This window comes from Cyprinus carpio, chromosome B20, assembly GCF_018340385.1.
Source record: "Cyprinus carpio isolate SPL01 chromosome B20, ASM1834038v1, whole genome shotgun sequence".
Lineage (NCBI taxonomy): Eukaryota > Metazoa > Chordata > Actinopteri > Cypriniformes > Cyprinidae > Cyprinus > Cyprinus carpio.
Window position 1 is genome coordinate 8,374,141 of NC_056616.1, and position 26,737 is coordinate 8,400,877.

The window sequence follows — 26,737 nt, forward strand, 5'->3', positions numbered from 1 at the left end:
ATTCTGATTATCATTACCCATTTTACTCTTAGTAATTTAATAATTTAATAAATTTCACAATTTAAAAGTTTAGTTTATAAGTATCATATCGTATCGATATTGACGATACTGGCCTTGAAAAGTATCAGTCTCGTATCGAAAACAAAATAAGTGGTATTGCCCATTCTGTATTTATTTATGCTATTAAAAGGGTAAGATGTTCTTTGCAGTGATCAGCTGCACAAGAAATAATGCACTTAAAGGGGTCATACAAATTTTTTTTAGTTGTTTTTAATTTAACCCTCCTATTGCATTAAAAGAAAACTATACTTTTGCTAACTCCCAGGTTTTGACCCGGTGGAAAGTAATCTTATAAAAGAGTCATAATTTAACCTTTTTTTCAAATAAACCATATTGTATCTGATCATTAACATCTCAGTAATGAGTGAAATGTTAACGTTTTTAATGTTACGTTTTATTATCATGTTTTTACCTCATTTAACAACCTTTTCAATACTGACCAAAATGCAAAAGATGCAACAATTTAAATGGTATATTAACATATTTTATGCATACTAATGTTTTTATTTTAAACTTTTTTTTTTTTAATTTACTGTATGATTATTTGTGTTGTTGCAAAATGTAAACTATATTATCGCCAACCTCTAAATGTGGACTGTAAGGCATGAAGATATTAAGATAATATAATCATGATCATGATTTGTTTGTGAAGCTGGTTTTCACAATGTATATTGTGAAAATCACTTTACAAATAAATTTGACATTGATTTCATTTTATTTTCCACCCTCTGTCTGAAGAATTAAACCGGGATTTTTTCTGCTATGCCATTAAGATGCCTACTGTATGTAGACATTCTCTTTGCATGTGAAACTAGATCCAGTGCAATATTCTAAATTAATAGCAACACATTGAATACTTAAAATAATTATAGCACAAACTCACCACTTGAAAAAGTCTTGTGTGTATATGTGTGTGCGCAAGTTTAATAGGGACAACATGAAGAAAAAGAGTGGCTGATGACTTTAAGATTCAAATGCTTCAACTGGCTCTTATTCCAAAAACTGAGTGTTACGTGGCATATGGACAAAAAAGGTTTGACTCAGAATGAATCACTTACAAACCACATTTTGCTGGGTATGACCCACATTAGTATGTTTCCAGTGGGCCTAGTTCACTGTCCTGTTGACAGGAGCATAGTATGGCAACATGAAGAGAGCTACTTGTGCATGTGCACACAAGAGAGAATGACAGACCGGGAGACACACAGAAAGAGAGGGGGAATGGAAGCAATTACCAGTGTGTGAGCATGTGAGGTGCATCCAGAGGCTGCAAACATCAATCTGCATGATCCCACACACAAAACAAGTAGTATATGATAAGAGTGCCCCCTTGTGGTTATGTAAATGAATTGGTCGAGAGAGGTCAAAGTTTGGAAGGCCTATTTAACTCCGCTGCCTTACATCATTTGGGGGCAAACGTTTTTCTTCATAGATGGCCTTTCAAAATTATCTGTTTATTATTGTGTGTATTTGTTGAAGAAATTCTTACATTTTATGTATGGAGGCTCTTAAAGGTGTGGAATGGACTTGAGCGTGTCACTGAGATGAATGGAAATGCTAGCAAATTGGTTTCTCCAGGTATTAAAGCTTGATTTGAATAGATTGTTCTATTTTGCTTTGTTTCAGAACGTCTGTGTACAACCCTCCCGGAAAAGTATGTTCTTTGCTTAAATAAATTACAAAATCACAAATTTTGCCCCTACTCCTATCATTTGCAAACTCAGCGAACTGCCTGTCTCTGCCTCTAACTAGTTCTCAAACTTTACATAGTGCCTACAGTAACAGCACAGATAGCAGTGTCATTAGCATGAAAACTAATGTCAGCACTTTCCCATAGGTTTAATATACATATAGGACCTCACAGAGACTGAGAACAGCACTGAGACTGATAATGTGCTTTGAGGACACTATTACTGAGAAAACTTGGGAAATCTTAATCTTTTGAGTATGAAAGTGGAACATATCATATGAATTTACACAAGCTTGTGGAGTTCATACAGCTTGAGAGCTGTTGCCAGGAAAGCAAAAAAGAGACCAAACACTAAGACATTCTCAGAATGCATTTTAAAGTTTCGAAGTGGCATTTATTTGATCCAAAATACAAATGTATTCATATGATGGCAAAGCCTATCTTCGAAGTCTTCGATGATCCTTCAGAAATCAAAGAAAGAAAGAAAGATAGAATACTTTTATTCAGAAAGGATACATTAAATTGATCCAAAGGACAATAAAGTAATTAGATTTGATAAAGTCCCAAAGGATTTCAAACAAATGTCATTATTTTAAACTTCTTATTCATTAAAGAATCCTAAAAAAAAAGCAGTATTAGAGTTTAGACAATTAGAAAATTTTGCTTTGTTCACAGGAATAAATTACATTTTGAAATACATTTAAATTCCAAACTGTTAAATTTAAATTGTAACAAAAAAAATAGTATTACTGTAGTTACTGTACTTTTGTTCCCAAAAATCTTAAAGATTACAAACGTTTTGATCAGTGGTGTACAGTATATACTGTATATTATTTACATTATTTAATCATTTCATTCAGATAGTCTTTTTTTCAAGTATTGATGGTTACTTTTTTTGGAGAGCAACAATATCATATTATTATGTAATTATAGGCTGTAATTTGAGTTTTTGTGAACTGTATATTCTCAGTGAGATTAATGAAAATGTCATGTAACCCTTTCAAAACTATCCTCTCTTCATCACCACTTCAATGATTGTGCTTTGCTCTTAATGTGATTGCCAGAAGATCATAGAAAAAAAAAGGGTGGTCCACTGATGTTTTTGGAAGGTAATAAAATCCCTAGGATATGAAGTCCCTGCATGAACTATGCATAAAGAAAAAAGACAATCCATACAAGAGCTGACAGAATACTTTTGGAAATGGGAAAGAAAAGTGGTTCTTAGCTGGAAGATTAAAACATTTACATTTATTTATTTAGCAGATGTTTTGTGATATAATAGAGCTCACTAGGACAGACACACTCACTTTGTAATATATACAAATTTGTTTAACTGTAATTTAAAATTGAAATTTAAAGTAATCTGGGATACATTTATTGTATAACATGATACATTTGTGGTCTCTACAATGCAGCATCTTGTGCAATCTAGACATAAGCAAGTGCTTTGAAAACAAGTTACTAGCTTCCCTATCAAATCCTCCTTGTTTACCGCAGAGGTTCACAGTGGCAAGGGAACATCTCGTTTTTGCAACCGCAATCATAATTTCTCCCCAGGAGAAAGCACACTGTGTTAATTTCGCTGTGTTGCGGCTTGTTTCTATTGTGTTGTGAATCGCTTCTGTTGTGTTGTGGCTTGTTTTCATTGTGTTGTGCTAATTTCTTTGTGTTACAGCTTGTTTCTGCTGTTTTGCTAATTTTGTTGTGTTGCGTCTTGTTTCCGTTTTGTTGTGGAGATTTCATTGTTGCGTCTTGTTTCCGTTGTGCTGTGGAGATTTCATTTTGTTGCGTCTTGTTTCCGTTGTGCTGTGGAGATTTCATTGTGTTGTGTCTTGTTTCCGTTAAGATGTGGAGATTTCATTTTGTTGCGTCTTGTTTCCGTTGTGCTGTGGAGATTTCATTGTGTTGCATCTTGTTTCCGTTAAGATGTGGAGATTTAATTTTGTTGAGTCTTGTTTCCGTTGTGCTGTGGAGATTTTGTTGTGTTGTGCACTACTGGTCCACTGTAGATATCTCACTAAAAGGCATAATTTTTACATATATTAAGTCAGCAACCTCATAGACAGTTGAGAATGAACAGAAAGCATCTTATAAACCAATCTTTCAACTTTACTAGACAGGGGCACCATTAGGATTTTTTTTCCTCCAAAAAGCAAACTTTTAATCATATTGCCATTATTTTTCATATATTGCAATTACAAAAAATTGCTGTAATATTGCAATTGCATTTTTAATCTCATATTTCTGCTGCTACAATATAAAGGCGGAAAAATATTATTATTATTATTATTATTATTATTATTATTATTATTATTATTATTATTATTATTATTATATGCCTATATTATATGTTATACTCCACCTCTGGAAAGCCACAAAACTCTATATATTGTTTTTTATACTGTGAGTTTTGTCTGTAAAATAATCACATTCAATCTTAATTTTAGACAGACAAATATTCTTATAAGAGTATAACACATTTTCTTTTACCTGCATACACATACATATATTTGTACAGTATGAGAGATTATGTAAGAGGATATCACTGGACTTCGCCTTATCTAGAACACTCTTATTCTCAGCGTTTATTCTCTAGTTCTGAGAAATAATGGAATTATGTAAAGTCACGTTTTAATCAAGTATTTATATAAGCACGTGATTTAGTCAGTGATATGGTAATAGTGGTGGATCCAAGGGCCCAAGAGTCTCTTCAAAACCTTCTCTCTTTAAACAGCTTTTAATTGCTCTTGGATTCCCCTTTGACCTCAGTTTTCCAGCACATTAATTCAGCTCATCTAGTCAAGACCCCTAAAGCCCCACATTCATTTTCTGCACTCTCATACATACCTGTCTATCAAAACCTTTGTGCATATCTCACTGATTCATCTATTTCTTAGTATTTCTTACAGTATCTTCAGTTTCAAAGTGTCAAGAGTACCGTCTTTCTAAGGAGAAGTAGTTATAAGTAATCATTACTGTGAGATCTATCTCAAGGGATGAATGTTTCTGAAATCTGAGTGATTATGAAAGAACAAATGAAACATTAGGTCATTTTGGATGATTTTTAGCAAGTTCTGTTGAATCGAAGCAGAAGCTGCTGGAAAGATTTGTGAGTGTTGGTAAATATCACAGTCATTTTTCTCAAAGTCTAGCAGGAGCTATAAAGAAAATAGTTTAAGGAATAGTTTTATGTGACATGAGAGCTACTTTAGTCTTGCATTAGCCAAGTTACATTTTCCCTGATCATATATAATGGTACTACATGAGAGCCATTTTGCAAAAAATGTTTATTTGCTGTGTTGGGTGTGTATTATGAGAATATGTGTGTGATTCCCTCTGTGTGCAACCCCTTTAAAGCGTGTACATGGCCCACTCAGGGAATTATGGCCCCTTTCAACAGAAATCTTTATACCTGTCACACTGATCGTGTTGAACATAGTGCTGTTTCTAGGTGTTCTTGCAAAGCCTCACCATGGCAACTGCCACAATGAAACCTTGCAAAAATAGCACTCTCGTTGAAAGTGCACCTTTCTAACCTTTTATTTTCCCTTTTACATTCCAAAATCTGCTCCACTGTTAAGCAAACCGTCAGTAGATTCATATGGGGATGAATGGGAAAACTGATGCTAACAAACACTTATGTTGTTGATCCTCGGGAACTGTGGCCATTTCTCACAGTGGAGTAAGATTCAGACTGGATCTGTTGAAATGCTTTGCTCACAGTGATTGTTGCGGACTAAATGGGCTGATGGTTCTTGTATTCAATATTCAATTCAGATATGTATTTTTGTAGCAATTTTCACAATACAAATTCCAATTTGGTCCTTGAACAAACCCCAGTAAAACTTTGGCTACAATTCCTTGCATAGCAAAGCAAGTGACATTAAAGGGATACATTTGCTGTTAATTTACTCATGCTTGGTGGTTCATAAATTGCAAGTCGGTGGCTACCAGCACTTGAGAGTCAAAAAAAAAACATTATTTACAACATTATTACTTGTAATCCATAGCCTCTGGTAATTTTTCACGCATGTGCACATCAGCTCATCGTTCTGCGGTCCGAGTCAGAACTGTTTCCTCAGTTCAGTGACTGTTGGAGTAACTGGAGTGCTGAATGAGTTGGCAAAAACCAGGATTTTTTACTGATCATATATGCCGATATTTTGGCTCATTTCAAGTTGGAGTGGCTGTCAGACACATGATGCACTGAAAATGAGTTTTGATTGAGAAACTTGTAGATCTGTGCTGCTCGAGCTGCTCGGTTTCAGATGGTTCAGTTCGATTTGGTGAACTGATCATCCAGTTCACTAAAAAGAACCAGTTTGAAAGAATGATTCATTGACAAACACAACATCAATTCGAACCGTTTGCATGAGGCACTGGCACTTTTTTGACTCTCACAGTGCTGATAACCAATGACTTGCATTTTATGAATCACGAGGACCACGTTTTCAGCTAAAAATCTTCTTTACTGCTTGTGACGAGTGGGAGCCGTGTGAGCTTGAGTACCACGGAGGAGCTCCAGAAGGATAAAAAGAGTTATGACAGCGAAGGACGTGAGAGGACCTGGCCTGGATTTTATTTTGTGTTTATTTTATTATTAAAGTTTTTATTTAAATGTTCGCCGGTTCCCGCCTCCTTCTTCCCGATTTACAAACATCCACCATGATGGGGAGGAGCTGGGAACGGGGACTCCTGCCGGCTGCCCGAACCCGGAGGAGCCATCGCCGTCCACTGAGGGCTATCCAGTGCCGCCGCCAGGCACCATGGAAGAGTTCACCCAGCTGGTGGAGGGCCGAGCGGCAGTGTGTCTGGGAACCGGAACAAGAATTTTTTTTAAAAAAATTCTCCTCTCTCCCCCTCTCGTCTCTGTCGCTCCTCATGCCATCTCCTTTTCTCTCGCCTCGTCTGTCTGTCCATACCCCCAGGTACCCGCGGCCACCATGATCGGTGATCGTGATCGGGGGGAGTAGAGCGCAGTATCGAGAGTGACGAGTGGGATGGGGCCGAGAGCCGTGGGAACGGGTCGAGGCCGGTGGAGTAATTGGAAATGAGCAACACCTGCGCCACTCACCGGTCTCAAGTCCCACGGAGGAGCTCCAGAAGGATAAAAAGAGGAGTTACAACAGTGAAGGATGAGAGAGGACCAGGCCTGGATTTTATTTTGTGTTTTGGTTCTGTTTGTGCATGGCAGTTGTCCGTGAGGGGCTGTTGCACTATTTTGTGTTTATTTTATTATTAAAGTTTTTATTTAAATGTTCGCCGGTTCCCCCCTCCTTCTTCCTGATTTACAAACTTGTTAACAAATGCTTGTATAATGCTGTCCACTGTAATTATAATAGTGGTAACGGTAGGGGCTCCAAGGTCCCAAAAATACACCAAACTACATACTGTTGCTTTAAATATATTTACCAACAGTCAATTGAAACAACCTAGAAATATGTTCTGTCGTCTGTGCAGCTTGTGAATGACTAAAACTCTAGCACAAAAACATTAAAAGTATCATTGTCACATTTTTATTGGACCTGTTTTATTGCTATATTTTTATTTTACTACAATGTAAATCTCATGGAATATGAATATTGTTTTCAATAGGCCTATATCTTAACCATGTTATTCATACCATCACTGTACCAAAAGAATTTGATGGTAATTCAACATCATGGAGAAAAGGAAAAAAGCCAATATTGAGTTTTCCATATGGATGACTGGAAGCAAGAATAGTGTATTAGTTTGTATGTTGCTTCTAGCTTCAGCTTCTTTTAATAAACTGAGGAAAGAAAGCACATCCTTTCCTTTGTCAAACTTTAAATATCTTGGATACACCACCAGTCTCTAGTTACCACCTAATATATTCCACTGACCATACCAAGGGTCTTGTTTTACTATGATCAGAGAGAATATGCAAAACTTAAGGACTAATGGAACAGAAGATGAATTATATCATGTAACCAGAATAGATGTGTAAATTTGCACGCTCATTTTACAATTCCTGCAGCTCCAGTTAAATGTTTAATGAGTTATACACAATTCTGCTCAGGTTCTTCTGAAATGTAGCCTGTGCCCAGCCTTGGCTGGAAGTAAAATTGAGACAGTGCCATTGTTACATTCATACTTCCGTTCTCATCCTTACTAGATCCCGAACAGTTGTAATTTATCTTCTGCATTTGGCTAGTCGTCTAGGTAGATATGTTACTAAATAGACTGTCTAGACATGGTGTGGTGGAGAATGAAGACGAGAGGGACAATAAAATGTCCAGGAGAGGCTCTTATTTAATGGAACGCACACTTTGCCCTTGGTACTGAGTGATCACTGTAGCCAGAGCTTACATAGATGGTCTGGCATCACAATAAACTCATATAAATGTGTCAAAGTTTTTAATAGCCAACAGCCTGGCACAGGCGGACAATGAGGCACAGTACAGAATAACATATTTTTTTGTAATGCATGCCATTAAAAGCATATTGAATCATAACGGCACCATTTAGAGTCAATGGGAATTTTTTTCACATTTGTTTATGAGCAAATCCTATTTAATATGAACATAATAAATTACATTCAGAAAAAAATATAGATCAAAGAGTGTATTTGATTTGATTAATGTGCTTTCTCCAGGCCTTAGTTTCATGAGCAGATTTTCAATCTGTTTCCTCAGGTCACTTTTCTAAATACACTCCTATAATAAATAAAAAATATAATTTAATTTGGATTTTTTGATGTTCTTCTCAAGTTTAACATTTTTAGTTTATCTTTAATTTATTGCATACTACAGATTTAACTGCTGGGTGCTTCTTAAAATTTGCTCTAAAGAGTCAGTTTGGACTTGTTTGTTGCTCCCCAGTAAAAGATTTTATTGCTATATTTTTATTTTAGTACCATGTAAATGTCATGGAACATGAATATTGTTATTCAATAGGCCTGTATCCTAACCATGTCATACTGTACATACCATCACTGTACCATAACTGCCATAAGTGATTTTTAAAGGTAATTCCACATGATGGAGAAAAGGAAAACAAAGCCAATCATGAGTTTTCCATATGGACAGCTGGAAGCTAGAATAGTGTATTAATAAAAATATATGTTTTTGCTTATGAATTTGTGCTTACGTATGAATAAATTCAAATGCCATAACATTAGGAACTTTTCTTTCTTGTTTGTTTGATTGATTGATTGATTGATTGATTGATTGATTGATTGATTGATTGATTGATTGATTGATTGATTTTTTTAACCAAGGCCAGTTTTGAGAATTATTTAATAATTTGAGTGTCAAAATGTCCTGTTTATATCATCACTTACAGTATACTGTCTGTATGGACGTGCAATTCCTTTAAGTAGGATCTATCAACTGTAACTATATTGACAGTGACTAAAGTAATATTAACAATGGGGACAAAATAACTCCCAAGTCTCCTGAGCTTAGGAAGAGCAACCACTGAGCAATACATTTTTCCTATGGGGTAGGCCCCTCCCCATTGTATGCTCCTGGGCTTCAGTACATGCTTTAATGCATTTCTGTATGTCTTAACAAAATCTGATCAAGCATTTGTGTCCTCATCCAGCTGTTTGATAGGATGAGTGGAATTGCTATTCATACCACAAAACAGGAAATTATCTTCCCATCTGAAGTGTTTAGCTCATCCTAGCAGCATACCAAAATCTCTCTCAAAAATTTCTCTCACACTGAAAAAAGCAAAGAGTTACCTATACAAAAATGAATTGGTCATGAAGCTTCAAGAAGTTTTAAACCCCTTTTGCTGTTCCTTAAAAGGTTTTCTGTGCAGAACGGAAAACCCATTACAGGATTAACTGTTTTTTTAAATCACTCTGGCCACTAGTTCTTGAGTAGTAGATTCATTCAGCTTGGCTGCCATTGAGTGTCAAAGCTGGTAGAGAGTAACTGACCACTAACCAGGGTTATTTTCTCAGACTGAGACAGTGAATTCCAAAATAAAAATGAGAGTAAACAAATATCATGAACTATGAAAACAAATTGTGCCTTAACAACTAATTTATCTAAAATAACACCGTCCAACAAGAGTTAAAGGGAAGAAGTTGGTCTCATCTGTGCTTCCCATGAGCATGTGGAATGGATCAAACTGCTGTATACGGATGGACTAACTAATACTAACTTGGTGACCTGTGTGTGAATTGCTTTTAGTAAAGAGCTCTGTTAATGAAAGTCACACCAATTTTTGTGCTTATAAATACTACCATCGTGAAACTTACAGTGTTGTACACCAACATTACAGTCCTTTGACTTTCATTGAATGGATTTTTGTGCTCCACATAAAGTTCTACAGACATGAGGGTGAGTAAATGATGACAGAGATTTCATTTTTATATCGTGCAAAATCTTATTTCTAGATGATACTGTAATTTATGATGTTCCTTAGTTCTTCCCGAAGGACTTGTTAGTTGAAAATACTTGAGATATTTTACCCTAGAAACATTTATCTGAGTGAAATCCTTATGTTTGGTCATGGCTTGCAAATGCCCCTATTTGTGGTGTCTCTGAAGATACGGTTCTATGACATGTCTTCCTTCCAGATGCCTAAAGCATCCCTTGACACATACCACACACCACAAACAAATTTGGGCCAGTCGTTTCTTGTAGGCTGTGGGACTGAACACTGGAGGCTGTACTACCGCCAACCAGCTGTGGAACCTCAACACAGATATTGTCATGCATTGGCTGGGGAGAGCAGTGGAAAGTGGGCCACAGTCAACTCTAGGCTATGCAAATCCCTCCACTGTTTTATCGTGATATCTAATCTCACCAAGTTAAAATGTTTCTGTTGTTTGCTGTCTTCCCCCTATTACTGTCTGCCTCTGTCTGTGACTGATATCCAGCCAGACATATAATAGCAGAGCACTTTTTTAGCAGATTTTGGCTTTTCTTTCACTCAAGCAAATGGCTTTTCAGATCAAATCATAGACGAGCTCAGGGTGTTGACGACTATCAGCTAACTGAACCATGAATTTGATGATACAAGAGTTAGCTACATTCTCGAATTTGCACTCAAAGATTGCTGATATACAATCAGACAGTATGAGAATGACTGCAGGTATGACAGTGTTTACATCAAATAATGCACACTTCCCAACAAGTATATGAAGGTGCCATTGGGAGAGGATTTGCGAACAGCAGTGAAGTAACGCAACTGATGCTGTAGGTCACGTGACAATGACAGCATGGTAAATGTCTGGATTACATCCAGATTACATTCACAGTCTGTGCTTTGATGATCAGGATTTTCAACAATTCCTCCTGCAGGTTACATTGATATGCCAGTAGGTGGCGACAAGTGCCTGTATTATAGGTGGTTCACTGAATCATTCATTTAAAAGATTTGTTTCATTAACAAAACAAGTATGAATGTGTCATTGAATCATTTACCCAGCTGGTTCATTTGAACACACAAATGCATTTAGGTATGAAACACCACTGTTTGTATTGCTAAAGAGATGTGCAGAAGTTTATTTTCCTTTAGTTCTTGCAATTCTGTGTTGAAAATGCAACTTACTTTAAATTATCTTTTTATTAATCTGTTGTGTTGTTGCTCTGAATGTCAGCATGCACGATTACCTGCAGTTTCGTTTCTGCACCGAATTAGAGCCATGCATTCGGCATGCAACTGTAAATGTACAAGTATGCTGAGGATTATGTCTTTCGTTTGCCAAATAGCGTGTTTTGTCATTCTTATGGTTTCGCTAACAAAAAAATGCAAAATACAGTATTTAAATATAGGCCCATCATCTTACAAACTGTATTTGGATTATCAAAACTTTTACACTTATTTAAATTGACTAAAATTTGATTTAAATTAAATAGCATTTAGTTAGAGTCATATGTGGGCAACATTGAGCCACTTTTCAGAGTGTGGTTCAGAGTGTGAGACTCACACCAGGTTAATCATGCAAGATTAGACAACGAAAATTGTCATATGCCTTATAAAACTTCATTTGAAACATTTAATTTATTAACTGTTAACACCAAAGCTGGTATGATGTGGAAATCATAATTTCTTTGAATAATTTTGTGTAATTTTGTTAAGTTAAATTTTCATACTGCACTTTAAATGAGAACATGCATATCTTACTACATCTCACTAAGTTGATCTGTGAAATGTCATTTCAAGCACTTGACCCTCAATTGTATCCCATTAGCATTTTATCCATCTTCCATGCTCATCTGAAGAGCCATGCAGAAATTATAGAGATGCGCCTGTGTTAGGTGTGTCCAGCTGAAGGACCTTTATGAGCGTTTCATTGTGCTCAGAGCTTCCTGCCACAATACACAAGAGGACCGCTCTCCAGACAGACTCTTTAGTAACGGCAGACCAATGCTTTACCACACCACACCACATTTCAAAGAGGGAGGGAAGCAAGACAGACAAAGTACAGAGAATGAGAGCAAGGTCATTCGCAGTCCATTTAAAAGGTGTAAAGGGTCTCTGGGGGACATGTTGTTACATACTGTTGCTGTTTCAAACATACTGCTGAACACTTCCTTGAAGTTTTACTGAACTAACTATAAGTAAAACATAACTTTAATAATGAATAATTAATACCAACCTTTGATATGTGAAGATGTTTATATGAGCTAAACACAACACAAAGCCATTTGGGTATTTATAGTCTAGCAGATATGCTCATGCAAAATGTATAGGCTATAGACCTATAGGCTGCATATTTATAGATTTTAACTGACACTACATTGATAGTCTTAGAGTTGTGTTCCCATGTCATGCTTAAATCATACACTGATTAACCGCAACAATAAAACCAATGACAGGTGAAGTGAATAGCATTGATTATATTGTTACAGTGGCACCTGTTAAGGGGTAGGATATATTAAGCAGCAAGTGAACAGCCAGTTATTGAATTTCATGAGTGAGTGACTTTGAAAAGGACCAGATATTGACGGCTAGATGACTGGATCAGAGCATCTCCAAAACGGCAAGTTTTGTGTGGTTTTCCCAGGATGAAGTGGTCAGTACCTACCAAAAGTGGTGCAATGAAGGACAATTGGTGAACTGGTTGTCAATGGGCACCCAAGGCTCATTGATGCATGTGGGGAGCAAAGGCTAGTCAGTCTGGTCTAATCACACAGAAGAGTTACTGTAACTCAAATAGCTGAAAACTTAATGTTGGGCATGATAGAAAGGTGTCAGGACACAAAGTGCATCACAGTCTGCTGCATATGGGGCTGCATAGCTACAGACCGGTCAGGGTGCCCATGATGCCCACTGCCGAAAGTATGTCCCAGTGGGCATGTGAGCCTCAAAACTGGACCATGGAGCAATGGAATAATGTAGCCTGGTCTGATGAAACACATTTTCTTCTAGATCAGGTGAATGGCCGGGTACTGTACATATGCATTGTTTACCTGGGGAAGAAATGGCAGCCGGATGCACTATGGGTAGAAGGCCTGCTGTCAGCGGAAGTGTTGTGATGGGGACAATGTTCTGCAGTAAAACCTTGGGTCCCGGCATTCATGTGGATGTTACTTTGACACATACCACCTACCTAAAGATTGTTTTAGACCATGTCATGACTGATGTTCACTGATGGCAGAGGTCTCCTTCACCAGGATAATGCACTGCAAAAATTGTTTTGAGGAACATGACAGAGTTCAAGGGGTTGCATTGGCCTTCAAATTCCCCATAAATAAAAATTACTTTTAGAAATCACCTTATCAAAGAATAAGGTATCTGGATGAACCTAAAATAACACAGCCATTGGATTCAGTCAAAACACACAAGAGCTGACATAAGCATTAAGCATCAAGCAAGGCAAGCAATTGCACAATTATTATGCATTAACATAATGTAATAATGTAATCCCTTCTGAGCATCCAAATAAATTTGAAAATGGCACTCGTAGGTTTAAAAAAAATTGTCATTATCACATCTATTTATCCTGCACAATATCTATTAAAACTTTGTAAACTTCCTCCCATGTGGGCAGCTCAGTTTGGATTTGTTCATTACTGTAGTATCAGGCTGTAATCTCCTTTGTCATTGTTTTCCCATTATAGAATAACATGCAGCATCCATAATGAAAGGTGTTATTCCTGTCATAAATAGCTGATTATGTCTCTTGCAAGCCCTTGCATTTCACATTGATGAACAGAATTGAAGCCATTTTCAAACAATCAAGAGTTGCTTATTGTTGTCATTAGTGCGGCGCAGACCAGTTTTACAACAGTAATGGAGTCAGATGCACCAATACTGCAGTCCACAAAAACAAAATGATGATAGTGATGTAATGAGTGCTGAACACACTAAAAGTGTTAAAAAAAGATAAAAAAATTAAACTGAATATGTGTGAGAGAAAGTGAAACATAAGAAGGAATTTTACTTTTAAAAATAATGTTATATAAAAATAGAAAAAATTATGTAGTTTTTACAAAATTATTTTGGAAGCTGTGGTTGGAAGAATACTTTTGTAAAAAAATACACTGTAAAAAAAAGTCTGTAGTTTTTACAAAATAATTTTGGCAGCTGTGGTTGCCAGAATACTTTTGTAAAAAATACAGAAAAAACTGTAAACACAATTACGGCCAAAAACTGTAAATTTTACAGTATAAAACTGTTATTTACAAACAAGAAAATTTTAATTTAAACCAGTAAATTCAACAACGCACACTGCTATTAAAATCTGTTTTGTACCTTTAACATACTGACAACCACCATAATAATGCAGGGTGGTAAAAGAGAAAGCCACATGAAGAATCGAAGTTCATCACAAGTAGCTTCGCCACAAGCAGAAGTTTATATTAATATATAGAAGGTGCACAAAGTCATTCATGCAAACACAAAACACCATCATGGTGACACACGATACTTAAACAATTCAATAAACTTTCATTAAACAGCAGAAGATGTAACATAAAGCCCAAATGTACAACTGATAACAAAAAACTATTAAAAAAAACATGATTATTTTAAACAAAAATACTTTTCAAATGTGGAGCGTCACACAGGGAATTCTGGGAATATCAGTTTACAGTTTTTGACTGTAAATTATACATTGATTTGTTCTTTTTTTATTTCTAAAAACTGTAAAATTAACAGCATTTTACTGTAAAATTTACATGAAATGTCTGGTTAGATCTTTTACAGTTTTTCCCTGTATATAGTACAGGAACTTACTGTTAACCTATTAACACTTTTTTTTTGTAGCGTTTTTTACAAAATTGTACAGTTAAAATGACACTTATTTTTTACAGTGTATTATAATTTTAAAGTTAATGTTACACTTATTTTTTACAGTGTAATACAATGGAAACAAGATGTATTGGTAGACTTCATCCATTTTTTTCAGCACCATGAATTGTTTAATCTTATATACAGCATCAGCACTGCTCCATATTCAGGAAAATAACATCAATGTGTAAGATAAAAAAATTTATATGTGCCACATTAATGTCATAGCACACACTGACAATGAAGCTATTCTATAAATGTGCCATTGCTTCTACATTTAGCATCTGGCATCTTTGGGGTCATTTATGATTCAGCAGGATTTACCGTACTCAAGAGTCAGATGGCCAACATGGGTAAACAACTAGCTGCTGCCAGCATTTTTGTGTTATAGTCATGGCATTTTGTTGTTGTTGTTGTTATTATTTAAGTTTTGTTTGAGGTAGTTGGGATTAACTAAACCAGAGTCTAATTTCATTTTTTTTTTCTTCAGTGCTTCACATAGACATGAACTGCACCATTTGCTAGTCTACTATTGTTGTGCCATCAATTCCAGATTTATCTGAACCTAAATGTAGGATACAAAAAGCAAACTGTAGTTGGCAGGTGTCAAGGTGTCAGCAGTTGTCTAGTTAAAATTGCCAAGTTAGCCCCTGATTGTAGATGATGTATCTACAGTACATCATCATGAAGATCACTAGATTTATATTCACTAGTGAGGCATTGTAAAAAAATGTAATGAGCGTTGACTCATTATGGATTTTGTGTTTTAATGACTTATGATCTTTTTTAAATGTGTGTAAAAATCACAGTAATTTTTGTGTGCATACCGCCAGGTGCATGTCACCAACACCCTCATGCCACAGTTGCATGTTATTCCTGTCACTAGTAAAAAACAACCAGTAGGAAAGGCCAGAGAGCACAACATCCAGACTTTTTATCATTTGCAATTACTCGCTCTCAAAACATTAAAATAGGTAGCAGCGAAGCAGTGTATCAAGTACAGCAGTGGAACTGTGATTTGAATGTGACATACTTAAATAACAGCACCTTATAATAAATTACAGTCCTTAACATTATACCTGTAAAGAAGCATATGGTAAAAATCAGCTGTATGACTCATTTGTGCCTCACAGACTCAGTGGGTGTTCCACAGGGTTCTGTATGCGAGCCGCTAGCATTTTTGGTTTGTGGCATCCAATTACAGCTTTGTATCTCTGGCTGTTGATTCATTTATTCTTGAAGCATGGGACAAAACCCCATGCCTTGTTCCATGCCCCACAATTTGTCAGTTTTTAAATATTTATGCTTTGAAAATGCTATAGCATTTCTACTTTTAAATGAATAATGATCACTGGAATGTTTTAGCACAACAACAACAACAAAACTTTCATACAGTTCTAAACTGCTATAAACAGTGTTACATATGTTAGTAAATTACATTATAGAAATAAAATATCTCCTACAATCTCCGAAAGATAAGCAGGTGTTTTGTTGGTTTGCGCCTGAACGATAATAGAAAGAAAGATGAAACTTAGTCAAGCCTGGGCACAGTTTTGAAACAGATGGAGCTGTCAGTGCCAAAGTACGTCAGGCCCATGTGGGAATGAACTGAGCTCAGCTGAAGAAAGAACCAATCTAGAGGGTGATGAATACCTTTACGTTTTTCAGAAGTAAATAATTACTCAAGCAAGAAACACCTTTTTTGAATCCACGATAACAACAACAACAAAAATCCTAGATGAATGTTCTCCTCAAAGCAAATCGTTTGGATGGCATGAACTTTGTATTTGGACTCTCAACAGATTGCTGGCATGTGTTGTTTAATATGTATGTCCACTGCATAAGGAAGTAGCCAAGATTCTACATTTGATGGAGGTTTTCAGCACCATTTTGCAGTTACTGCTCTGTCTGTCCCTTCAGACCCTTTCTTATGAGTTTTACACCTATGGTCATAACCTTCAGTCTCTGTTCAGGTGATAAACAACATTTGGAACATAACAAAAGGGTATACAACAAAGTGATAGCTAGTGTTACTGTGCTGTTTGACCACTGAGTTGTCAAGGGAACAGACTAAAGCACAAGAATCAATGATACTTGCCGATTGCTCACTAGGCACGCTTGTCTTAAATATTTCCTTTAGACCTCAGACAGTTCCAGCTTCACTGCACTTTTCCTTATTGTTGTGTCTGAAGAGATTTGAAAAATGATGACCAGTTGCATTAGTTTTTGTTATTTGCAAAGAAAACAAACCCCACTGACAAGCAACATGTAATTATGTAATTTGTGTTTTGTAATAATAACAAAATATACAGCAAGCGTGCAAATATTTGACAAACATTCATTTGTTACTGATGCAACTGATTCATCTAAACTATTTTTAGCCTGAAGAGTCACATTCTACATTTCCCAGAATCTGTATTGATATCAACATTTCTTACAAATGAATTACAACATCTCTTCCTCACTTTCTCTTTCGCTCTTTTATAGTTGAAATGTCTTTGGATGTGTTTTCATCCTCATCATGTTGGGCCTTGAGCTTTCTAACTGAGACATGATAATATTTTTATGTATTGATTATCCATGTGGGTGATTTCCCAAAAGAAATATCATTGGAGAATCTGGGTATTGGACTGCAGTACCAAATTTTGCCATTTTTAATGAGGTGAAAGATAAACAACAACTCTCCAGAACCTCTTAGACCTATTGATGTTGGGGAAAATGCTCGCTAAATCAAATGAAGAGTGCCTCATTTGGGTGGATGTGCTGTGCCTGACAACAGTATTTGGCCTTTTCTCTTTCTTTTTGGGTCATTGTTGCTTCTGAATAAAAACAGAGACAAAATATAGAGTATGAGCTAAATGTTACGAATTCATACACTGTAATGGGCGTCAATGACCCTGATGAGAGTGCACTAGTTGTCCCTCCCTTGCAACACTTTTGGTAGGCACTAACCACTGTATACTGTCAACACCTCATAAGACTAGTTGTTTTCGAGATGCTTTGACCCAGTCGTCCAGCCATCACTGTTTGGCCCTTGTCAAAGTCACTCAGATCTCTTTGCTTCCCCTTTTTTTCCCACTTCCAACACATGAAACTCAAGAACTGTGTGGGCTTAGAAGATCTTAACAAGAAGTTAACAAAGAGTGATATAAACTGAAAACTCTTTGATGGAAATCAATGCAAAAGAAAATGTAAATGTAACAAAAGAACATCTACCCTGCCTTTAAAATCACAAATTCCATTAACGTTGACATCATGTTGTGCATTTGTTGTGCATTTACAACATAATTAAGAGTATGTGGAGGATATTTGGCTGTGTAAGTGTGACACATAAAATAGCATTGCTAATGGGTGTCGATTATCCGGTGTGAATGGCATTGGTCACTGCGCTTATGGATGTCGTGTCCTGAGGTGTGGAGAACTCATGCATGCAGACTGAGTTGAACGCTGCTGAGTTCTCTTTTGTGTTTGGCATTGTTCTATGTGCTAATGGATTTCTTGACAAATCTATAAGGACCTGGCAGAACCTCATGTGTGCTAAGTGCTTTCCGATGTTTTTGCCATGCTCACTGTAAACATTAGTGTCTGGATTGTGGCCCCGTCAGTCTGATGAAAATGTGTCACTTCCTGCAACTGTCATCGCCGCTGACAGAACTCTCACCCTTATTTATCGACATCTGTTTCTATGGGATGATGGGGATTTTAGCCACATCTTAAAAGTGGTAATGGAGGCCTTTTCCAGCTGTCATTGTCACTTAGCTAACAGTTGGGCCTCCTAACAAGCCCCATCCATCAGAGCTGCCATGAGCTGCTCCTCTCACTGCCCTCTTTCTGTTGCCCGTCATTTCTCTCTCCTGTCACTGATGCCTCTGCTCATGTCTCCTCCTTCGTGTATATTATAATACATACTGAGTGTAAGGTTTAGGAAAAGTAATTTTAAAAATGTTTTTAGAAACAAGAGATTGTGAGAGATTCATATTGAGTTTGAATTAGAGTGTGAATTAGAGTCCTGCTTTGAGCTGTCTTTATTGCACATCATCTTCAGCAGTACTTTTTCATTTTGATAACTAACGGCTGATGTCATACACTGTACATTTGCATGTGCACTTTCTCAACTCTACGTTTCATCACTGTACAGTAGAAAATACCTTTTTTTACGTTTCACACTAATTATTATTACAGGGCCAGATTCCTTGTACAATACTAGGTTTTGACCTTAAAAATCTTTTACCATAGCACATGATCTGTAAATTTATATATTTGAACATATCCAAATCACATATTCATCTCCATATTTATGGCTTTTCTGATATGGTAAACTTGCTCAGCAGCCCACATGGTAAAGTATTGCATTTGTGATATTTAGCGCTTGGGTACAAGTCCCGTGAAACACGAGTCACAATACTCCACAAAAGAGCTCAAAATAAAGAAGGTAAAATGGCATGGTTGCTTCAGCAAATATGTTTTATCTTATATTTGCCTTTTTCACACTATTGTTAGGTTTAGGTTTTAGTGTAGGTGGTATTTATATTATTTTTGTATTTTTAGAAATTTTGTTTTGTTTATCAAGACCTGCAGTGTAAATGCAGCATTTCACATTGAAACTGCCTTGAATCATGCTATAAGCAACACAATATTATTTTACAACTGATTTGTATCCACAGCCACATTTTTTCATGACACTTTTTTGTTTAATAAACCCTTATCTTCAATGAAAAAAAAAATATGTTTAGCAGTTTATAGCGCCTCTTGTGGAAGTGTCATCTGAAAAGTGCAGCAAAATTTGCCTGATACAATGAGCCTGGGTTGCAACAAGAAGCCTCTGTTTTTAAGGTATAAATATCAGTTCTGATAAATATCGGTTCATATTACGTGTAAATTTTGGTTGTTATAATTATCGTTTGTTGTTATTATTAGTATTATTTTGAAATTAAACATGACTTGCTTAATTTTTTTTTTCTTATTGATTAATTGCAAATGACCATTTTAAATCCCACCTCCACACTGAAAACTGTTTTTTAAAAATCAAAATGCTAATTTAAATGGACAGCTGTAATCAAAAAAATTAAAATATTATTATTATATATATATTTTTTTTTACTATTATTACTATATTACTATTATTACTATATAAATACATCAGTTCATACAAACAAATAGCAATTATATGAGCCCTTGGCATGAGCTAAATGCAGTGACTTTTCCCTTTATTTCTAACTGAATAAACACTCATCTATTGACTGGTCATTGATTAGGGCTCTAATTGCAGTGCAGTCTTCTGTTTCACAGACAGTTATAGCTTATACAGAAGATTAAAAATACAGTCTTCCTACATTGATCAGAAGAAAATTCACAACATAGCATAATTAGATACACAATGCATGAAGGCCAATAAGAAATAGTGTTTCTCACTACACAGTGTCACTCCCCAGCCTCTGTTTTATCTTCTTCATTTGAGAATGAGAAAGTGCTGTGCTGTCCCACTTTTCTCTGTATTTCAGCGCAACTGAGAGTTCATTATACTGTACTAATTGCTGAACTATTTGTGATCTTTCTATGGATTATTCAGACAGCCCTTTTTTGTTTTCCAGTAGTTGTACAGGGTCAGGAATTTCTTGGTTAGAAAGGTGGTCCATATATTTTAACATAGTTTATTTTATCCCAGTTTAATATGCAGAAACCAATATAACTAAACCAGTTGTAGGCTGTGGCACTGTCGAAACATTTTCACTAATTTCGTAAAGCATCTTAACCAACCTCGCACAAAAACATAAAAGGAATGTGTTGTTGTTTTTGTTTTGTTTTTTTGTTTGTTTGTTTGTTTTTTAGCAATTCCATTTGGTGAAAGTAATTATATAAATATAATAATAATAATAATAACTTGACTGAATCTGTTTATTATTATTTTAACAACCTAAAGGTTGATTATGTAAATGTTTGCAATAGGTCATATAAATTGTTTCCATATTTAAAATCGTTAAAAAACTTTTAATTTTTTTTCATTATTTTATTCTATTTTCTAAGCTGTTTGTCCATGTGGTGTTGTTTTGTTTTGTTTTACTTTCTTTTGTTTAATTTTTTTTCTCCGCTATACTATGTAGGGTTATTTGTTTTGTTTTGTTTTGCTTTGCTTTGCTTTGCTTTGCTTTGCTTTGGTGAGATGGAATGGATAATGACGGAAAATTAGCCATTAAGTGCATGGAAACCCCTACAACTGTTTTACAAGCATTAAAGGATGTACATTCATTCGAAGCAGTTTACATGTTTACATTTGAGATAAAATGTCCTTTAACCAAGCAACACAGCTGACCAATCGACATGGCCCTTTCATTTCATGAGTTATGTTAAAGTTTAAAAAGACTCATTTTCCTCTCTGTTTAAGAGCTCAAGGCCTGGTGGAGTTGTAACTGTGTCACAAGTCTGTCAGGAGCACTACTGCTGTGTTTAATAATGTTGGCACTATTTTAGGGTCCTATAAAGGAAGACAGATGAAGCACTACTGCCGCCCCATATGTCATTTATTAACTGTAGTATTTTTTTTTATTTTAATATTGTTGGGTTTTTTTAAGGTTTTTTTGTCTCATAAAATCAGGGGATACTAATTCATTTTTAACAACCTGGAGGCAATCCCGCTAATCTGTCTAACTGTAGTTCTTGATCTGAATGGGCCATAGAAAAGGAAATATCCTTTTAATTAAACTATGAGTGAATTAAAAATGGCCCAAGTGGGAGGAAACCCCATAAGCATTACTGAAACAGTTTATTTTGTCAGGCAGATCCTCCCACTGCCTGTAGTGATTTATACTTTCATCAGGCAGCTGCTTATTGCTTTGCACTCTAATGTGAAGAAAGTTTTGATGAGTATTGAGGTAACATGATTTCTGTGTTGGTTTGTGACAATGTGTGAAAATGCTCATTATCAGCTAATCAAATCCAGTTGCATTTTGTGCTGATAATAAAGTGTGATTATATCAGAAGGCAGAAGTTAAACAAAAATACTTTTTAAAATGTGGGGGCAAAAATGACCCTGTTGTGTCAAAAAAAAAAAAAAAAGTGCCTGTGGTGACATTTCTGTAAAATTTGTTTACATTGCTTCTTGCACATTTTGCAACACTTTCAAAGTGAAATGTCCAGTAAGTGGCACTAAAAGCAGATTTATCTGAAACAGTTGGATGTGAATCTGGCAGCATTTTATTAGGTTGTTTGTTGTATGTATGTATGAAGTTTGTTTGTGAATTATATATTGAGTGGTTTTTGTTAAAATAATTGTTCTATATTGTTTTTGAATATTGTGAATCAAATGCTTAACCTAACCGATAGTTAATGCAAACATGAGTAACCATGCCATCTTAGCTTGTTTCTACAAGTCTTTGAGCTCTTTTATCGTAAATTGCATTTTATTGTGTACATAAACAAGAGGACTTGTACTCTCCACATCGCCTGAGCAAGTTTACCACATCAGAAAAGCCATATAAATGGACCTGGTTATGTGATGCAAACATCAAGATGTATTAATTTACAAATCAAAATACATAGTATTGTGCAAGGAAACACATAAAACTAAAATAAAGGTTGTTGTCACTGATGTTCATTTCAACTAGAAACTGCAATCAATTGCATTTATAGGTACATTTTATGGAGTTTTGCAAAAATATAGATAGAGGCACCTTCAATGAGCCTGTGTTGTTTTAAGAAGCTGTGTCAAGTTCAGCTTTTAAATTAAGCCTCAGACCCCTTTCTGTTCCATTCTGTTGTGATTTGAATTACATTATATGTAAACAACTGCTTTTGTACTCCCTGCTTTTCAAAAGTGTGTTTTAGCGACAAACAATACATTTAATAGCATGTTGGGGCTGATAATAACTTTAAAAGTTCTGCAAGTACTGAATATAAAGATAACTCTCTCTACAACTTTTTGAAACATGAAATAGTAAATAATAAGTCTCGTTGCTTAGCCTTTCCATTCTGCGATGATCCGGCGCATCCGGTATGAAAATGTGGGAAAATAATAACAAAGCTTGTAATACAAATGCGTAATACATTGTCTTGATTGGTTCAACTGAAGCATTTGACCTACTGTAAATGGACAGTATTCTTTGTTTTTATATTATTAATTTATGATATTTATATTTTTTAAAATGCCCTCATTATGATTTATTTTTCTCTTACTCTCTTTTTGTCGTTTTGGAAGCAAATGTTGCGAAAAACAAACAGCAATCAGATTTGCATTTTGGCCCAGTAATTTTCAGCGGCCCAGATGAATTGTAGAGTTATCGCTGCTTGAATCTGAAGGCTAACAGACTATAAGTGGAGCAGCGCAGTCGTGTTTGAGTTTGTAACGGTAGAGTGCCTCACAATGAGTCACTGCGGAGTTCAGGTCTGATGAAGGATCCTCTCTTGTCTTTGGTGTGAAATGGAAAGTGTGTGAATGGTCTCCCCCGTGCTGGAGAGGGATGTGCGATTCATTAGCGTTTGCGCTGTCGTTTCATGCCTGGTTTTCCCTGGACGCGGCGCTGGCACTATTAGCCCTGGCTGAGCTGTGAATTCAGACTGCCATGGCAGACTGACAGCTTGAAAACTCTGGCTGATTTCTTTAATTAGTATTATAATTAAGTAATAAATAAGAAATAATTCAAAATATTTCTCTCTTTTTCTTGTCTCCCAAGACCCAAACAGTAGGAAGTTAATTATTAACACACACCAAATCAAGAATAAAATTCTGAATGAAATTTCTCTCTCCGAACACGCTTATAACAGGAAACACATTATCATGTTTTTTATATTTATTAGAATTACTGTCATCCTAGCTGATGTTTACTCAGATTAACAACATTCACTTTTAGATATATTAGAAGTTTGATTAACTGAAACTAATTTGGAGCACAAATCGTTGAGCATAAAATTGTTTTCTGTCATAATTTACTCACTCTCATGTCGTCAAGACCTCCATTAATAGTCCAGGTAACCAAAACTTAAATGATCCAAAACATCATAAAAGGCATCCAAGTCTTGCGAAGAGACATAAACCTCATTGGTTCTCACACATCATGCATAGCGAAAGTAAATTCTTTATTTGTTTTTGTTTTGTTTTTGACTCAGCCATTAGTTTAGGGTTTAGTTTGTTTCTTTGTGTTTTGTGACTTTTTTAGTTCTGTTTGGTGGCACAGAAATTGAACACTTCACTTTTAAGTACACACATTAAACTTAATAGTGACACAAAATCAAATTCTTTTCATATTTGTTTTATTTAGTTTATTTGTGTGTGTGTTACAAAATCAGTGTGTGTGTGTGTGTGTGGTGTGTGTGTGTGTGTGTGTGTGTGTGTGTTTGTGTGTGTGTTTGTCTTATTGTTTATTTGTTCTTTGTTCTCCATTCTTGCTGTGTTGTTTCGTTTCGTTTTGTTTTGTTTTGTTGTTCTTCATTTCTGTTTTTATGTTTTGGTTCGTTTGTTTTATTGTTTTGTTGTTCTTTATTCCTGTTTTTGTGTTTTATTTTTGTTTTGTGTGTGCGTGTGTTTTGATCTTTGCTCTTACTTATTGTTTGTTTGTTTGTTTGTTTTGCTTTCCATCCTTGTTCTTTTGTTTTGTATTTATTATTGTTCTTTGTTATTCCTTCTTCTTTTTGTTTGTTTTATTTTTCTTATTTTTTATCAGCCATCTCTCTCTATCTACTGTATAGTCAATCTGCTAATATCCGTCCTGTTTACTCAAATTGAGCACGCTCTTCTCTCTAGCATTACTAGAAACGCCCCTCACTGCTGACTGGCAACAAGTGTGTTTTGGGACTCAGTCCAACACTGTGGTCAAAAGCATTTTTCAAATATTGCTTAGTGCACCTTTAAGTGCATCTAATACCAAATTGAGTAATGATAGAAATAGCTAAAACCGAAGCCTCATCTTTCTTTTTGCAGAGATTATTTGTGGGGATTTAATTACATGCACACTCGTTAATATGAAAAACAATGTTTAGATTGATTTTTTATTTTTTTACTGTCATTTCATTTGGCTGCAAACTGATAGTGAGAGGCTGTGCATGACGGCAAAACCACATTGTAATTCCATTTTATCAGACAAGTACAACAGCTGAGATGGACTGCTGTTGAAATAAATTATTTAAGAGAGACAGAAGAAATATTTCAGTGTCTCCCTACAGTGAGAGTTCCTGGCTGAATGACTCACAGTTTTATTTGTGTCTGCAGTAAACTGATGTTTACCGGAATATAAATCTGTAGGCTATTAATTTTCTGCATGAAAAGGCAATAATGTTTATTATCTTTCTGTATAATTAAGTAAAATTATATATTGATGTGACTATCAATATGTCTGTCGTCTTTTGCTGGAGATGATTACCAATATCACCCACAAACAGAACCATGCAGAAATGTTTATTATCCAGTATGAACAGTCACAGTGCAGTCAGCTGTCAGCTTTGACAATTATAGAAAAAGCAATACTGTATCACTAATCCTGGCAAAGTGATACAGTATTGATTTATCCTGGTTTAACTTTATGAATTTGAAGACTAACACCATTTTTCTGAAGAGGATTTCACTACATGTACACATTTTTTATTTTTCTATTTTATTTTTGTACTTGGCTCTGCAGTTTTTGTTTTATATTCTTGTATAAAGCCATGTCCAGCTGAGAGATTTGTTTATTATCAACTTTCTAGGAATTTATTAAGGGGCAGTGACAGATCCCTCCAATGAACATTTAGTTTAGTTCATGATATTATTTGATTTAAATGAAGAAATGGGGGAGATTGGAAACCGTATCTATCTGTAAACCTATGATTATATAAATGACTTAATGCCTGACCTTGAAGTCAAAGTTATTAATGGAAAACAATTACATCAGATACTGTGGAGGCTTCATATATTTTCCACTATGATTTCAATGCTTGCATGATAAATTAAATGAGACATTTAATATAACTTTAATCTTTTGCTGATTATTAAACTCTAAGTAAAACTGCTTGCAACCTTAAAATAAAGCTTCATATTAAAATAATAACACATTCATCAAGAAGACAGACAGTGATATGAATAAATCCTTGCTTTCAAGTCACGGCTTCATAGTTTGGGGTTTAGAACAATCTCTTCTTCCAGAAATGGCTCTTCAAGGTTGTCTGAGAGCAATCCAAGTTCTTTCTACATGACTATACAGCAGCAAGATAAACGTGGTTTGTGTATTGATTCCAGAGAGTTTTATCAAAGCTCTTTCAGTTTTTGAGAGAAAAAAACAATGCTACATGTGCTGTGTCGTCGCCTGCGGATGTTTTAAGCTTTTCTAAGCCTTAAGTTATCGATCTCTTTGGACAAGTTTGGCCTCAGATCATCACTGGTGGGTGACTCATTGGGATTTGTTCAAGAACAGCAAGTCTTTATGAAGTAACAAAAGAAACTGAAAATAGTTCTGCATACCGAGTATAGAGGTTTCCTGTCTGAGATTAAAATGTCTATACTTAATGATTTATTTAAATAGTTATTGATTAGCCTTTCAACTTTTCAGTTCAATTCAACCTTTCGATTTTGCCATAGTTTCGTATAACAATACCTTTGTTTTGTGCACTGTACTTTGGCATATGAGACCTCCATTTCATAACGCTGCTCATGTCATGCTCCTGCTTACAGTTTGGTTTAAATGACATCATAAAATTTAAGAGCAGAATCATGCTCGTAACAGTTAAAGCAATGGACATAAAAGCCATCTGTACCTTTCCACACTGTTAGCTCTTATGCATTTTAAGTGACAATCTTTCTTAAATTAT

The 26,737-nt window shown here is 35.5% G+C and overlaps 1 protein-coding gene across 1 annotated transcript in view; it reads right to left on the reverse strand.

Moving 5' to 3' along the window:
* Nucleotides 1-2,509: 2,509 nt before the first annotated feature.
* LOC109047748 (uncharacterized protein C2orf81 homolog) overlaps nucleotides 2,510-26,737 on the reverse strand; it is a 65,420-nt gene continuing 41,192 nt past the window's right edge. The window contains exon 4 of the transcript XR_006157468.1: nucleotides 2,510-3,767. The gene's annotated coding sequence lies outside the window, so the exon portion shown is untranslated. The remainder of the gene's footprint in view (nucleotides 3,768-26,737) is intronic.